Source organism: Canis lupus, chromosome 35, assembly GCF_011100685.1.
Source record: "Canis lupus familiaris isolate Mischka breed German Shepherd chromosome 35, alternate assembly UU_Cfam_GSD_1.0, whole genome shotgun sequence".
Classification (NCBI taxonomy): domain Eukaryota; kingdom Metazoa; phylum Chordata; class Mammalia; order Carnivora; family Canidae; genus Canis; species Canis lupus.
The window spans coordinates 15198438-15215891 of record NC_049256.1 but is presented as its reverse complement, the minus strand read 5'-3'; the positions used below and the strand labels follow the sequence as shown (position 1 = coordinate 15215891).

The 17454-nt window shown below is 41.0% G+C and overlaps 1 long non-coding RNA gene across 1 annotated transcript; it reads right to left on the bottom strand.

The window, feature by feature from the left end:
- Positions 1 to 2610: 2610 nt before the first annotated feature.
- LOC119867618 lies at positions 2611 to 17178 on the bottom strand. Its single transcript, XR_005384162.1, has 3 exons — positions 17063 to 17178; positions 12054 to 12320; positions 2611 to 2750 (listed from the first exon to the last, which is right to left on the bottom strand). It is a non-coding gene; the product is annotated as an uncharacterized LOC119867618 (long non-coding RNA).
- Between the last annotated feature and the right edge of the window lie 276 nt (positions 17179 to 17454).

Here is a 17454-nt window from a genome sequence, read left to right as displayed (position 1 = left end):
GAAAAATCAGACCAAAGGTGACTGGATTTAGGTCTTCTGCAGAGTTTCAAAATGACAGATTCTGCAGCTTCCAGCTAAGTTATTTCTTCAAGGCCTAAGATAGTACCTGGTCTATTTTGTGATCAGCTACTATTTGTTGCATGAGTGAATGAACAAGAAGGCCAAATGACAAAGTGGAAAAAACACTTGATTCAAGTAGAAGATCCGGAATCTCGGGAAGATCATTTATACTCTCTGCACCTGAACATTCTTAAATATGCCATCTTATAACCCAGGAGTTTTATTTTTTATTTTATTTTTTTAAGGTTTTATTTATTTATTCATGATAGTCACACAGAGAGAGACAGAAAGGCAGAGACATAGGCAGAGGGAGAAGCAGGCTCCATGCAGGGAGCCCGATGTGGGATTCGATCCCTGGTCTCCAGGATCGCGCCCCGGGCCAAAGGCAGGCGCCAAACCACTGCGCCACCCAGGGATCCCAACCCAGGAGTTTTAAAGTGATGTGTTGAAGAAGGAGTTCAACCGGCAAAAACAATGAAAACAAATTCTATGAATTTCTCACATACCTCAACTGAAGTTAAAGGAGATGCAAATACATTCTCCATAAAATCATTAAAATCTCTTTTCCTTTTGGAAGGAAAAACAAAATAAGATTAAATCAGAGAGGGCGATAAACCACAAGAAACTCTTAACTCTAGGAAACGAACTGGGGGTTACTGGAAGGGAGGAGAGAGGGGGGACAGGGTAACTGGGTGATGGACATTAAGGAGGCACATGCTGTAAAGAGCACTGGGTGTTATATGCAACTGATGAATCACTAAATTCTACTCTTGAAAATAATAATATGCTAAATTTTAATTAAATTGATTTAAATTAAAAACAAAATCTCTCTTCCCTCCCACCCCACAGTTGCCCCAATGTCGCTCTGTCCTCAACATCCTGACTCCCGAGGACTTGTCTTACACTCTCTTAATTGTTGCTGGTGAAACTTTCATTCATCCCAGCTTGTCTATCCTCAGCACTTCTGTTTGTGCCTCCTTTCAGAAAGGATTCTACATCTTTAGGAGGGGGAAACAAGGGAGAAACTGAGCTCACACATAGAGGGTTTTCTTTGGAGGTCTGGAGAGGAGGTAAGTCATAGACGATTTTCACATGAGTAGGTTTTGCCCCATCACATATGCAAAATGAGAAAAATAGTTCCTGCTCCTCAGGATTGTTGGCATGATTAAATGCGATACGACTAAGTAATCCTAAACTCCTCACAGATATATGGTGACACTGTTCTGTGTGCTGTGTAAACATTTAGTGCTTTAAGTGCAATTTTGATCTCATCCTCACAAAAAGTTAATTTTATCTTCATAATAAGCCTGTATCTGCTTTCCTTCTTAAAAAACAAGTTACAGGGGCACTAGGGTGGCTCAGTTGGTTAAGCATCTGACTCTTGATCTCCACTCAGGTCTTGATCTCAGGGTTGTGAATTCAAGCTCTGTCTTGGGCTCCAAGCTGGGAGTGGAGCCTACTAAAAAAAAAAAAAGAAAGAAAGAAAGAAAGAAAGAAAGTAAATTGACAGCCTTATAAAAAGAAGCCAACACAAAACATGTCTAGAAGTAGCTTCAGATGCATTGGTAAGGTTTCATTGTCAGTCCTGTACATAGCACAGTTTAGAGTAGTGAATATCTATACTTTTACCACTCATTTAAAATAATTTTAACTTCCATGTAAATTTGTGGAGTATACCTAGCACCTTCTATGAGCTCTTAATTTAAAGGGGCCAGATTTGAGAATTGTGTCTTAATTATACTAATGATACAAATAATTTATCTCAATGATAAAAATCTGGAAATGCTATCCTTTCCATTCAAAAAGTGAGATTTGTGAGTTTTCTGTTTTCCATTTTTGTTTTTTTGAGATCTGATCTCATGAATATTAGGTGATTCTTAGAACAGACAAAATAGAAAATCTAGTCAATTCTGTTGGTTCCCTATTGTTGTGCAACAAATTACTCTAAAACCTACTGGGTTAAAACAATGGACATTTATTAACTCACAGTCCTTGTGGGTCAGAAATATGGGGTTGGCTGAGCTGAGTGGTTCTGGCTTGGAGTCTCTGATGAGATTGTAGTCATGCAGTCTACTGAAGTGTCTACATGTGAAGGCTTAACTGGGGATGGAGGGTCTGTTTCCAAGATGGCATCCTCACGTACTATTAAGAGGAAGCCTGAGGTTCCCACCATGTGAACTTTTCCATAAGACTGCCTGAGTGTCCTCCTGACATGACGGCTGGCTTCTCCCAGAAAGAATTATTTAAGAGAGAGTAAGGAAGAAGCCACAGTGCCATTTATGTCTTAATTTTGGAGGTCATACAATGTCACTGTGTCCACATTCTATTTGTTAGAAGTAAGTCACTAATTACAGCTTACACTTAAGGGAAATAAAATTAGAATCTACTTTTCAAAGGAAGGAGTATCAAAGAATTTTGTGGACATATTGTAAAACCAATACAAGTTCTTTGGCATAAATTGCATTTTAAAATTGCTTATATTCCAAATAAAATATGAGTTTTTCACAAGAGGGAAAAATACTTACATTATTAGATTCTCAGGATGTAGTATATAAATTTCCTTATTGGTTATGGAGAAATTGAGTTCAGAGGCATAAGTAGCTTCTTCCAGGCATAGAAAAATTCAGCATCCAAATCTGGACTTGGATCCGATTTTCTGATGTACAGTTCCATGTGTGGTCACATTGCATCTAAATAATGATAGCAAAAACAGGGCTCTTTTGCTATTCTGAATTTTACTTTTCCATCTTTTGGCTACTTACATGATCTCACACAGCTGGATTTAAATTGGAAACGTTTCATGAAAAATTCGGATGTTTCCAAATATAGGAAAAATAAAAGAGCTATCCAAACCCTTCAGTACATGAGTAATTCTGCATGCTGAATGACTATCCTGGTCAAGACTTCATTCTCCTCCCCAGTGTATATTATTCTATATGGAAGGTTTCCAATGTAATCAAAAGTTAAATTGGAAATTTGGACCAAGGCAACAAGATATCACAGATATCAGATAGCAAAGTGAGATGTGAGACAGGGCCGCGATCCAAGTGTTGAGAGAAAGTATCTACAGAATTATTGCACAAGTTCTGTGCACTTCATCTTGGGTCCTTTCACCCAGGCTGTGGCTAAGTCAAAGGGGATCTTATAAGAAGGATTTTAAAGTAAGGCAACCAATGCTCCCAAAGCAAGGAAGAACTTCAGTGAGACCACTCAAGGTTGATAAGTGTCATCTTCAGGTAGAAGGCACAAGGAACTGGTCCCTGGCCCAGGACTGTAAGATACTACCTATGAGAACCACAAAAGCTATGGAGATTCCTGAAGTTTCATCCAGGAACAGTGAAACCATTATCCCACAGCACAGATTTGAAGGGGTAGTGGAAAACAAAAAGAAACTTTTATGATGAACTACCCTTCATGCATGCTCTAATATAAAGCTTCACTGAAATTTATCACAGGCATTTCCTGCCTTTTAAATAATGCAAGGTGAGTTAAGAAAGGGTTAAGTTAGTTTCAATGTTATCATTAATTAATGCAATAATTGAATTAATTATCAATGCAATCATGTAAGAAACTTGGACTTGTATATTACAGTGTTTTCAAAAAACCCAAAATATATCAATATATCAATTTTCCAAGGTTTGTGGAAATGTATGGGCATCTTTACCTCAAGTTCATGATTTTTATAAAGTTGCTTCTAATTTTCCTGTCCCTCCTTTCGCTGCTCTACTGTCAATAGTCACTGCTGCTCACTGTTTCCTGTATGCTTCTGTATTTTATCCTCTCTCTTCTTTAATTGATGGTTAGTGGGAGACACACTTGTTGGGATTGTGAATTAAAGGAGATTAAATAGGACTATGATGTTTCTTGTTTTTTTTTCCCCTTTGGTTGCTCACCAAAGTTCTCCAGGGAAAGTTGTTGGAGAACTGATTTAGGACAGAGGAGTTCTGATTAATCTTGTGTGTTAGGTAAGCAGCAGAGGTATGTACACATGAGATAGTCACTGAGTGTTCAGTAAATTTGTTTATATATATATATATATATATACTTAAAGGTTTTTTTTTATTTATTCATGAGAGACACAAAGAGAAAGAGAGGCAGAGACATAGGCAGAGGGATAAGCAGGCTCCATGCAGGAAGCCCAATGTAGGACTCGATCCCAGGACTCCGGGATCACACCCTGAGTCAAAGGCAGATGCTCAACCACTGAGCCACCCAGGCGTCCCTGTTTATATTTTTCATGACACTTTACATACAGATTTTTCATTCATTAGTTGATTCACAGGTGTATGTTGAATGCCCACTATGTGCCAGGTGCTGAGCTTAGATCAGTTAATGCTGGCACGGATTGAATCAACTGCTCCTATTCAAGTTCCTGCGCTTGATCCTAAATGCTGTGCTCTGTAACTTAGACCAAGAAATGAATTTTCCATGCCTTTTGAGATGGCAAATCTTGTATGCCACTTAAACAGATGAAGAAGCAATGGATTTAGCACCAGATGAGGAATGAATTCTAATATCACAAATGGCAGAAAATTTGCTGTGTGGCTGGTTGGTAATAAAACTAAACACTTCACTTTGATACGATGTTTTAGTTTTCCTGATTGCTTCAGTAACTACCTTCATGTTGTACTTTCACAGTGACCTTCAGAGAGGTAAGACAACCTCTCCCAACTCTGTTACAGGTGAGGTTAAGGGTTCTTAAAGCCTAAAGGTAGTGACCAAATCAATGCGAGAGCCCATCTTTATTCTATGAAATTCAGTCTTTTTCTCTTTTAAATAAGACATCACCTCTTTGTGCTTTCATTTCCGCTTACGTGTAGTATTAGATTGATTCTGATGCAATGTGGATTAAGTATTTGGAGATGTGACTGGACATTCGGATAGCCAAATAGTTTCCCCAGAGCCTGAATATACCGTTAGTGTCTCTGTTTTGGAGTGTGTATATACTTGACCTTCTGTTCTGCTTAGTAAGAGTTGAGACACCAGAAATGGAACTGAGATGTAAGAATGGCTTTCATGCATCAAGTCCTTGGCATAGGTCCCTGGCAGCAAACCTCTGCCCTTCATATGCTAGGAAGCTAAAGTAAAAGCCTGCTACCAAGCCAGATGCTTTGAGGGGAATTGTTCATCCCCACCACTGGCTCCTAGGCTGGATTGAAGCTTGTGAAGGCCTAAGGTGTCCTAACTCCCAGAGACTTCAGATGCCCCAGTGGCTGTGACAGGGTGAGGCCACAAGGGAAAAGAACATTTTGCCAAATAAACTGTGGTCCATCCAGACAATGGAACATTATTCAGCACTAAAAAGAAATGGGCTCTCAAGCCATGAAAAGACATGGAGGAAACTTAAATTGCGTATTACCAAGTGCAAGAAGCCAGTCTGAAAAGGCCACATACTGTACAATTCCAAGTCTATGACATTATGAGAAAAGTAACATATAAAGTAAAAACATCAGTGGTTGCCAGGGGGTTGGGGAGGAAGGGATGAATAGGTGGGGCACAGAGGATGTTTAGGGCAGTGACTATACTCTGTATGATACTATAATGGTGGGTAGGTATCATTACATTTTGTCTAAACCACTAAGAGTGAACTGTAATGTAAGTGATAGATATCTGGACTATGGCCATGATGACATGCCAGTGTAGGTTCATCAGTGGTAATAAATCCACCATTCTGGGGAGTGGGGGGAGTTTGGTAACTGGGGAGGCTGTGCATGTGTAGGGGCAAAGGGTAGATGGGAAACATCCATACCTCCTTCTCAATTTTTCTGTAAACCTAAAATTGCTCTAAAAATAGAAAGTCTTCAAAAAAGAAAGAGGGAGAATTTGTCTGCCCTAATGACAGCCCTACTTTTAGAAGCTGGGATCCTACCTAGAGAGCTGTTGGGCTCCCTTTTGTGGTCAGCACAGGGAAATGAGTGATAAGCAAGCCATGGAGGCTGTAACACATTTGGGGTTTGCAGCCAACTCCAGCATTTCCCTCATTGCCCGTATTGTGTTGGGACAATGGTCTGATCAAATGTTTCCTAATTTCATTGTGGACTTCCTGTCTAATGAGTCCCTTTCTCCCCTGCTCTAAATAAAGAAGATGCTAAAAACGTGACACACACTACAGATGGGTCACCCACATCTGGGCTTTTCATTTTAGAAGACAGTGTGGGGGTGGGGAGGACAGTTAAGCAAGATGTGGCTGGCTTTCTTATCAGAGGGGTGAGTGGGGGGAGGGGGTAAAGAGATGAGGGAGTGAAACAGAATCATCCACCATTGTTATGAGTGACAGACGTAACCATTGGGACTAATTATAATAATGATCCTAGTCCATAACTGACACAGAGCTTGAGTACACCTCTCTATGCCAAGTTCTCAAATTTGGGCACCTGGATTGCACCTATGAAATTGGCATTGACCAAAGAAACCATGTGCAGATGGATATTTGCATGTGAAAACTGGGTAATTGTGTGTGTGAGAGCAGGAGCTTCTGTGCACAATTATCAGCTTCTCCTCAAGATGTTGGGAGCAGTTTCTGGTCCTTTGGAAAACTGGCCTGCAATTTGCTGTTGCAGATTTGAGTTCTGTGTATGTAGGAGACGTGTGTCCAGGTTTCAGAGAAGGAGCCCATATGAGTTGTTCTATGTGTGTTGGCGGTCACTGATGAGCCTGGCACTGTAACAGAGTGATTAAGGGCTCAGGCTGTGCCATCAACCGGACCTGGATTCTGGCTCCACTATAGCATTCACCAGGGCAAGGTGGTGGGAGAGAGGAATTTCTCTGAGGAGCTGCAAATAACTGGATGTGCTTGGGCACTCGGGATGCATGGTATTGTTGGAGAACCAGGTGGGTATCTAGGGAAACTGAGACTTGGAGGAGTAAAGCTAGACCTATGACAGAGCAGGATTCGAAGCTCTAAGGGCCCTTTGCAGTCTTAGAGCCTATTGTGAAGACATGTGGCACCACGTGTTTGGTGGCCAGCGCTGGTGGAACTTCATGTATTTTCTGTGGCAGCTCCGGGGTTTCTCCTGAAAGCCTATTTCAGTCTCTCCTCCTTCTGCAGCAGCCTCTGGGAAATCAATCCGCTTTCCTTCCCTTCAGAAGCTGCCACCGTCCTTCAGAGTTTGTCCCCTTAATACTCTCTGAAGACAAACACCAAAGACCTTTCTGTATTAAGGCTTTTAGTGAGGATCACAAAGGGAAAACAGAACAGGAGAAAAATAGCAAAGATGAAGAAGCCATAAATGGCTCTGCATTACAAAGTCCTTATTGTCTAGATCCCTTGTATACAGTTTGCAGGGATCCTGAAAGGGGGAGCCTCAAAGGTATTTTGTCCTCAGAAGGTGGAGCTCACTGAATCTTCCCATGTCTTCCGATTCTTCCTTAGCCATGTGATAAGGATCATTTCTTTCATGTGATGCATCATCAGCCTAAGCGTGTGGTCTGTGCTTGGTTACTGGTAGATGTTCAATTTTTCTTAAGTCCTTTAGAGCGAGTTGTGATGACTGATTTAATTGACTGTTGCCTCTCTGGGTCTCTTCTTGCATTCACGTAGCGCCCCATGGGCAGGAACCACCAAGCTCTGTCCCTGCGCTTGTTGATGGGTTATTGCCCAGAGCCTGGCTCTTTGTCTACATTAGCGATAAAGAAATATTTTATAGCTTGAGTTGGGGGCTTTACTATTGAAAGACACTTAATTCTCCAGTGATAAATTTACACTTTTATCCTTATTATTAACCCAGGGCCTTTAGGGAGAATTTTTTTATTTTTATTTTTGTATTTTTGTGTTTAAAAACCACCTAGTGGATCCTTGCAAATACAGGAAGAGGGGAGTGGGTTGAGTCAGCCTCACAGGGGCAAGTAACTGCTTGGAAGTGGCTTACTATGCTGTCTTGAGCAATGAAATTAAGGAATTCTTGGATTCAGTGGAGACCTGCATATGGGTGTGGCAGTACGGGAAGAAGGCATCCAAATGTTCTTATCATATTTATATAGTTCAATGCACTTTGATGATTTAGTGCCAGAAAAGCACAAAGATAGCTGGAAAAAGGCAAAAAAGAAGAAAGTAAGGCCAGAGGATCAGGAGAAGGGGCAGCCAGATCTGAGAGGCAAGGTTAGGGACTAAGCATCATATACGAGTTGGGAAAGATAGGATTTAAATGAGGCAAGAGAGAGGGAAAAATGATTCAAGTATGATCAGAGTCTGAAAACATGTCAAGTGAAAGCCAAGAGCTTTGTGAGGCTAACAAGGAATATCAACCCTAAGATTTGCTCTCCCTTCAATATGGGTGGCCTTTTCCTGTTCTCCTGTCTGCACTTCCTTGGGCAGTTGTAAATGATGAGGCCACCCGACTGAAACCATAAGTCTCCAAAGCCTCAGTAGTGTTATACTCTTTTTCCAGCTAAGGAATCCCTTCATGATATGGGGCGGAGGGTTGTAGGAGCTGCTGCCAGCAGACCAACATGAGCTTCTCATGGGAGAAGCTGCTCTGAAAAGACACACGATTTAGAGCAGATTATGATAATAATCATCATCATTTTGGCAATCGTGGAGGATTACACATGTAAGACACTAAAAATCTTATGGTGCTGGTGATTCATTTAATGGGAATTTGGCATTGATTCAGAAGACAATGCTTCTAGACATTTAGCAGTCAATCCCAACAATGCAATTTCAACAATTTAAAATACATGCCCACTTAAAAAAATACATGCCCACTATAAAATGACATGTCAAGACTATAGTAAATGGAACATTAAATTATCAGAATCATGATGATGTTGATGATTTTCATTTGAATGTGAATTTCTGAGAGTAATGTGTTCAGCACAGGGACTTTAGCCAGGGAAGTGCATTTACACCATCTATTGTACAGCTGGTAATGCAGTGATGCAGAAGTACAAGAACCACTTTGTAGGCTTGTCATTAGTCATGTTAGATGTCCAATAAGTGTATGGGAAGCCATTAAGTATTTCTCCAGTGTCCTTCTCCTTAAAATAGCCCATAGTTGAGGTTGTTCAATTCTGCCTCATTGGGATTAACATCTTCTCCAGGGTCCCAGAGGGATTTTGATCCTTAGTCTAACATCTCCTGGTCCTCTTCATGGCCAGTGTCCTTCATGTCGACCTGGAGGCCTTATTACCTTCTTTTTCTTAATTTTCATTTTAAAGATTTGTTTATTTCTGAGAGAGAGAGAATATGAGTGCATGAGCGAGGAGAGGGCAGGGGAGAGGAGGAAGCAGACTCTTTACTGAGCACAGAACATGATGGAGGGCTCAATGTGGGGCTTGATCTCACGACCCTGAGTTTATGACCTGAACAGAAAGGGCTCACCCAGGTGTCTCTGGAGGCCTCTTCTCTTATTTCAAGCTCCATATTATTCTCCATGTTGCTATGGGTCTCTTGGGTCTCATTACTTGATTTGGATGTGTTATCCAGCTATGACTGGCTGTCGTACTCCCTGAGTATTTCCACCTCAGATCTCTGGATCTTCATCTCGAATATTCTCTCTTGCTACTCTTCTTGCTGAGTCAGAGAGCTAGGAGCTTACTCTTGTAAGCTCCTCTCAACAAGATGGTCTCTCATTGGATCTAATGGGGAGGTCTATGGAAGTTGCTTTTTAAAAACAATCTATTTTATAAAACACTGGTATGTATATAGTTTAAAATTTAAATATGACTCTTACCCCTGTAGATAAGACTCAACCACTGCCCAGTCTCAATTCTTGATACCCCAAGGCAAACACTTTCCACTTTTTCAGATGTTTCTTCTCTAGTTCAAGTAATATGTTTATGTCTCTGTTTCATTATTTTCAATTTTCTATACTCTATGGACTCTCTTCTATGAAAACTAATTATTTAGCTTCTTACCTTCCACTCACTACACACACACACACACACACACACACTCTCTCTCTCTGTCTCTCTCTCTCTCTCTCTCTCTCCCTCTTCTCATCCTCTTAATTATGTACCTGGTATCTATTATTGCATAACAAATTACTGTAGAAGTTAGTGCCACAATGTAATAAATATTCATTATCTTACAGTTTTTGTGAGTCAGGCATTTGGGGGTTCTGGAGCTGAACGATCTGATTTCAAGATCGTTCACATGGATGGCCAGTTGGTGTTGGTTGTTGGCCAGAGACCTCGGTTCTTCTCTGTTGGGGCCTTTCTACAGGTTGCGTAGGTGTCCTCATGACACAACTGAGGGTGTTTGTTGCCTAGCTCATTCCTCATGGAGTTGTGAGTGGGTGATGGCCCCAGCTTCAGTGAAATGGCTATTTTCTAGCGCTGCAGCTCTACCTCTAGGTTCAGGAACCACACCCTCCCTATATGCCTTTTGCACTTAGCAATGTAAAGGCTCCCTGTTCCTGCCAATGTCAGGGTACCTCATCCTTTCTGGTTGCATTCTCTTCACCCTGGCCATACTTTTATAAATACTTAAAACTCTCCTTAATTTCAGCGAGCCCTGTTTCCTGCCCATGTTGACTAATGGCAGAAGTAACTTTTTGATGCACCATGTGGTTGAAAATGTCTCTATTCTACCCTGATCCTTGGGTATAGGATTTTAGGTGGAAAATCATTTTTCCTTAGTACTTTCAGAGATGTTCTGCCTTTTAGCTTTCAGGATCTCTGTTGATGACACCAACGTGATCCTGATACCCGATCCTTTGTATGTGACTTGTGTTTGCTCTCAGGAATACTTGGAAGTCTCCTCTTTATCTCCGTTCAAAAATTTCATGATGAGGTGCCTGGATATATGTTTTATTTCATTCACAGTGCTCTACACTCAGCGGCTCTTTTCAATCTGGAAAGTTCAGGGAAATCTCATTTTATGACTTTGATAACTTTATCCCTCCTCCTTTATTCAAGTCTCTTTCTCTCTCTCTCTCTCTCTTTTTTGGAACTCCTTTGAGTTGAAAGATGAATCTCATGGACAAATATAATATCTTAGGTTTTCCCTTCTGTTTTCAACTTTTTTTTTTGGTGGGGGGTACTTTCCAAGCGACTTTACCACCTAATCCATTTAGGTTTTTGTCTATTATATTTTTATACTTTCCTATCTTTCTTTCATGATGCAACATACTTATTATGCATGAAATCTCCTTTTATCTCTCACAATTGAAACTTTCCTCAGATACATGGTCATGCAGAGTTGCCATCTTATGTTTAAGAGTGGGATGCTACATTTCTGATAGAAGCTCTGTGTGCATGAGTAGAGCTTGTTAGCTGTTGGGTTTCACTCTGGGTGATCAATGAATGTCAGCCTCTGTAGGTTTTTCTCTCAATCTGCTTTGTTTTCTCAAAAGACAGGCTGTCGGGTATTGTTCCATAGAACCTTGTGTGGTGATGAAAACATTCAGTATCAGTGCTGTCCAATATGGTAGCTACCTATCAGATATGGTTATTTGATACTAGCAATGTGGCTGGTACAATTGAAAAAGTTATTATTTTTTAAGGATTTCTTTGTTTTCAAGAGAGATAAAGAGTGCAAGTAGGGGAAGGGGCAGAGGGAGAGGGAGAGAGAATCTCAAGAAGACTCCATGCTGAGTGTGGAGCCTGATGTGGATTTGATGTCACAATCCTGAGATTACCACTTGAGCCAAAACCAAGAGTCGGATGTTCAACTGACTGTGCCATCCAGGCACCTGAAAAAGCTGATTTTTAACTTTATTTAATTTTACTTAATTTAAACTCATTCACTTATGACTAGTTGCCACCATATTGGACAGCTCAACTCTGCTCTGCTACATTGACTGTCAACCCTCTACCAGCTAAAGTGGAGAAAAAGTTGGGGATCCCATTGTTCAGGGTGCAGACTTCACCTAAATTTTTCTCTTTGCACTAAGGCTCTCACTCTGCACTCAGCTGTTTGGAATCCAAAGTCTATCGTGTTGAACCTCTCTAAAGGTCAGGTCTTCAGAGGCAATGGGGGCGGTAGGGGAGGGGGTCAATCATCTGACTGCATGAAGTAGAAGACAGACTTTGGAGATCCAGATGCTACTTACAGGTCTTCCAACTAGTCCTCCTGTTTTCCTTGCCTTCTGGGGGTCCTGTAACTTGAATAGCTCAGCTGGGTTTCCAGGGTTCCTTAGGGAAAACAGCTAGTGTCTGTGGCTCTCTCTGCTGCAGGTCTGTTTCAGCTCTCTGGTCTGCTAAGTCAGCTGTAGTTCACCTTCCAGGTCTTGGTTTTTGCTGTCATCTCCTCTCCAGGTGTCCTTGGCCATGTGGATTTGAGCCACTTCTTTTTTCTCGCTTGTATTTTACTGAGGTTTCTGTAGAAAGAGAAGAATGGGTGTGTCAGCGCCTCCGTACCGGCAGCTGATTACTTGGTTTCCACACTTACTTGGTCTAGCTCTTTTGCCAAAGGCATGGGATTGTTTATTTTCCCTACAGATGTTTTTGTGATGTCTAAAATGGAAGCTATTGTACTAGTTGCCATTACATTATTTATTTTAGCAAGTAGAGGGATATCTTGCTGAAAGAGGTGGCCAGAATTTGTTGTTCTATTTTTATGGCACTCTCCTCAGACTTTGTCTAGTGGTACTAGTGGGATAGTCTCCGGCATTTAACAGGAACATCTTAGTCTCTCTTGCCTGCTCACATAAGTGAGACCAGGGTTGTAAAAATACCCTTCCTGGCTGCAGAAAACTGAATTGCTTCCAGAATTATTCTCTCAATTTTTTTTCTTAGAATCCCTAAGGGTATTCACACATGTGTCCAGATATCAGCTCTGGTCATTTATGAATCCATTGTTGGCCAAACCAGGACCACACAATAGCCCCAAGCTGGAAATTTCCACTAGACTGTCACTCCTCACTTAGAAACTTTCTCCCACTGCTGGTGCAGCTGGAGGTAGCATTGTTGGTGAAAATAGGCTCTGCCTCTCTGAAAGGCAGAGGAACAGGGGAAGCTCCTCTAGTCCCAGTGTCAGTCACCTTGGAAGGTGAGAGACAAGGTCCAATGCTGGAGTAGTTGGGGCCAGATGTTCTCAGACCTTTCTGTGTTGTAACCTACCTCTTATTTTGATGTGGTTGAGCACTGACTTCTAGCTCAAGCCGTAATAGACCTGCAGGGACTCCCATCATGCAGTGACCCCCAGCAACAATCAGTAGATAGATCTCTGATAATCCATCTAGAAGTCTCTCTACAGTGAGAGAGGGAATATTCCCTCTGCCAGCTATACTTTATATCAGTGGGAGTTTCATGGTAAAACTGCCCGGACCCAAGGTAGTCTGGCTTTATCAGCTCACACTTCTGCCTCCACCCCAGCATCCACCCTATTCTCTGACACTCTGACTCTCTATTGCGAGTTTCCTCTCAGGGACCCACTGCTCTCTCTTTCTACCCAGCCACCATCTGGGACTACTACTATTCATTACACATACGTCTATATTCCAGAAACCCCAGGGATCTTATAATTCAATTCATTTTTTTCTTCCGTGAATCTCCTTAGTAGTTTCTGTGTGGATGTCTAAGTGTGAATAGATACAGGGGAGAATAGGTGAATAAATACAGTGCTCCCCCACTCACTCTGTCCTAACTCTACTAGCTGCCCATGTCTGTCCCATGGGCAAGTCCAATGGAATGAGTAATGGATAATTTATTCTAAAGTTGTAATCTCCAAAATGAGGTTCACAAGATGATATGGGAGTAAAAAAAGAATTTCTATTTGATTTTAGTCTATTGTATTGAGGTGTAATTGACATATAACATTATATTAGTTTCTGATGTACAACATAACGGTTTGATATTAGTATATAATGTAAATTGACCACTACAATAAGTCTAGTTAACATCCGGCACCATATATAGTTACATACATAGTTTTTTTTTTCTTATGATGAGAGCTTTTAAGATTTATTCTCTTAGCAACTTTCAAATATGCAATACAGTGTTACAATTAACTGTAGTCACTTTTGCTGTACATTTCTATTTTTTAATCTCATACTTTAAAATTTTTTTGCATGCGTGTTTTTTATATATATAAATATTATTACAGTCCATAGTCAAACATTTTTTCCCAGCGCAGTGCAGTTTTATTAAACGAAGCAAACTAGTCGTGTCCACGATAGGGACCCGTGGGAGCCAGATATCCTCTGTGGATATTATGCCTATTTATACCTTTTAATTTATCAATAGGGTGGCCAAACTCTTTCAACTTTCAGAAAATCCACACAATATTGGCCTATCAAGACTTTTAACTCCATGCAACAACATTGAGTTTTAATCACATTTGAACTCATGTTATTGGTATTGCTATTACCTAACCTTGTTGCCCACATCCAGATCAATTTTTGGTATTTTTCTTCAACTTATGAAACAACTGTCTCCTTTCCATTTCTTTACAATTGCTGTGTGGTTAATTGCTTTCAGCTGCAAAAAGCCTAGACGTTTATAGGTTCCTCTTTGAAGTAGAGCTTGAAAAATTTGAGAAAGCCTGACAAATGAATCCATTCATCACAGTAAACTGAACTGTATTTATCCATATCAGGGCCCATTTATGCTGGTGGAGGTTGCCGACTTACCAGACTTGGGGCCTGGCTTACCTAGATGGACTCACGTGGAGGCCTACTGATGTGCACAAGAAATAATTCAAGAGCACAAACACTGAGCTTCAGTATCGGCAGCAGGAAAATGTGTGTGCAGAGAATGGGAAGGACCTGACTTTGCTAGCTGCACAGTATCTTCAGGTCAATGACTTATATGCCATCGCAGACTAGGTTCACAGTTTCCGAGGTCTAGAAGTGGGTGTCTCATTTCTTGACAGCCTCCATGATGACCCAAGGATTCCCACCTTCCGGTACTTAAACCCAGTTAGTCTCCTCCCATACTGGACAGGGGTGATCTGTGTAACCAGAAGAACATAGCAAAAGTGATGATGTGTTACTTCCAAGATCAAGTTCTAAAAGACACAGTGGCTTTTGTCTTGTTCACTTTTCCTCATTCTTTCTTAGACCATCCGCTTTAAGCAAGTCAGGCTGCCATGTCATAGTAGCCTTATACCAGGCCCTGTGCTTGCTAAGTATGGGATATACAGATGTAAAACATATTTCCTCTTTTTAAAGTAAGTTAGTCTTGTAAAGGAGGTGAGATGATCTTAAGCAAGTTCAGGGCACTGTACTAGGTTCAATTGCAGTAGAATGGACAAACCTTCCATGGAGTTTCAAAGAGGCCATTTTTATTTCAGTTTGGTTAACTAAAGAATTGCCTTTGGAACTGGAGAAGAACAACTAGAAAAAAATAGGTTACCTTGAGGCAAACAGGGAATGAAAGGAGACAGGTCCTTTCAGACAGACAACTGGGTATATAAAGGCAGGGAATTGGGTTCAATTAGCATTTATTGGAACAAAAGAATTTATTGGAAACTTCTCTCATAGTTTCCATAGAAAAGATAAAAGATGAGCAAGAGAAAACGTCTGTCTTCTAAAATCGTACACTTTCCCAAGACTGGAAGCCATGACATCACTGGAAGCTCTTAGACTGATGTTATTCAATATGGCAGCCATTCTTAGAAAGCAGCTAGTCCAAATAAAAAGGGTTGTAAGTGTAAAGTACACACCCAAATGTGAAGACCCAAGTCCATTAATAACTTTGTACCTTGATTACCTATTGAAATGATATTTTTGATATATTGGGTTAAATGGGACACATTATTAAAATTGATTTCATGTGTTTCTTTTCATTTTCTTAAAAGCAGTTGCTAAGTTTAAAATTTTATCTTTGTGGCTTGCATTGTCTCTCTCTCAGATGGGGCTGGATTGGAGGCTGCTTCTGCCATAGCCCAAGAGAGCCTCTGCCACCAGCACTGTGGGTAATGAGAAAGGGATGGGGTCAAGAGATGGTGAGGTAACCATAAACATGTGCTTTGTGCTACACTCTCTGTTGAGAATGTCTAGTCTGAGACTCGGGGAAGCTTAGCTGGAAAAAGAGGTGGTGTCTGGGTTTGGAACCAAGGGTTATGTGTGTGCTGAGCAGCTTGTGGTGCTGACAAGCATTCTTGGGGAATAGTGTGCAACAATGCTTTAATTACACTCCCCTCCCATCTGAACCCCTTTAGTTCAGAATTCTCTGGATGATCTGCTTCACTTTTGCTTCTAATATTATAGCATGAATGGAGTGGGCGGGGACTGTACTAAGAGAAAGATGAGAGGTATACATACCCAACAATAGAGAAAAGTTTTACCTTACTTCTTTGGAGGAGTTAAGTCTGGTTCTGGATGTATTCCATTAGCTCTGCTGGAAGGTCTGAGATTCTAGTGAGTTTCTATCACTTTGCATGATTTTGGGTCTTTGGTAGGTAATTTTGGGGTAACCCACAAGGATATGCATACCTTTTTGAGTTGTGAGAGACTGGAACTTAGCTTTATTGGGCTAAGAAAGATAGTAGCAATCTCCTAGGCATAAAGATTCTACTCATTGGCCCATAGCCTCAAGGAACTGACTAGGTCAACTGTTAGAGGTCATTTGGATCTTTGACCATGCATTGCAGTGGGGCATTGATTCTATTCCAATCTCGGGCAGATTGCTGTATGATCTTGCCAAAACATCTCTCTGCATCTTTATATCCTTATTGGTTTATCCATTTCCGTATCTGAATAGCCAGAATGATCTGTAGATTTACTTCAGAACATTCTTTAAACTGCAGTGTCAATAAAAATATTGTGCTTTTTCAGGTAGAGAGCACTCTGAAAGAGAATAATTGATTATATTCCAGGACCTCTCTGTGAAACTGAAATATTAATAGAAAACGATGCTGCCCAATGATTAGAATGTTGCAGAGGGTGACAATGTACCCCAGATAACAGGGTCTCTCCTGCCCCTCCAGATTACTCTAGGCAGTTGAAGAATATGCAGGTCTGAATCAGCTCCACACTGCAGACCCAGGTGGGCCATCTCTCCTAATGTGAAGACATTATGCCAAGTTTTAGGGAATAGGTGTTATAGTCTATTAGGGCTGCCCTAACAAAAGTACCACAAATTGGGTGGCCTAAAGAACAGAGATTTGTGGTCTTACAGTTCAGGAGAGGGGCTGACTCCTTCTGAGGGCTGTAGGGGGGCTGTTCCATGCCTTTCCCCAGCTTCTGGTCTGGTGGTGTTTCTTGTCTTGTAGATGCACCACCCTGATCTCTGTCTTCATCTTCATATGATGTTCTCCCTGTGTGTATGTGTCCATGTCCAAATTTGCCTTCAGTTATTTTTATGTACGTGTAGCAGGTTTGATTAACTTACCTCCGCAGAGGGATACATGTGAACTCATCTTCCTTTTCTATAAGGAACATTTGTGTTCTTTCAAATGTCCCTTCTACTCTGGGGCCTGATTTCTTAAGCACATTCTGCTCTGATTCCATCACATTTCATGCATCATAATGACCACATTAGATTATTGAGATTCTGATCTATTCTTCC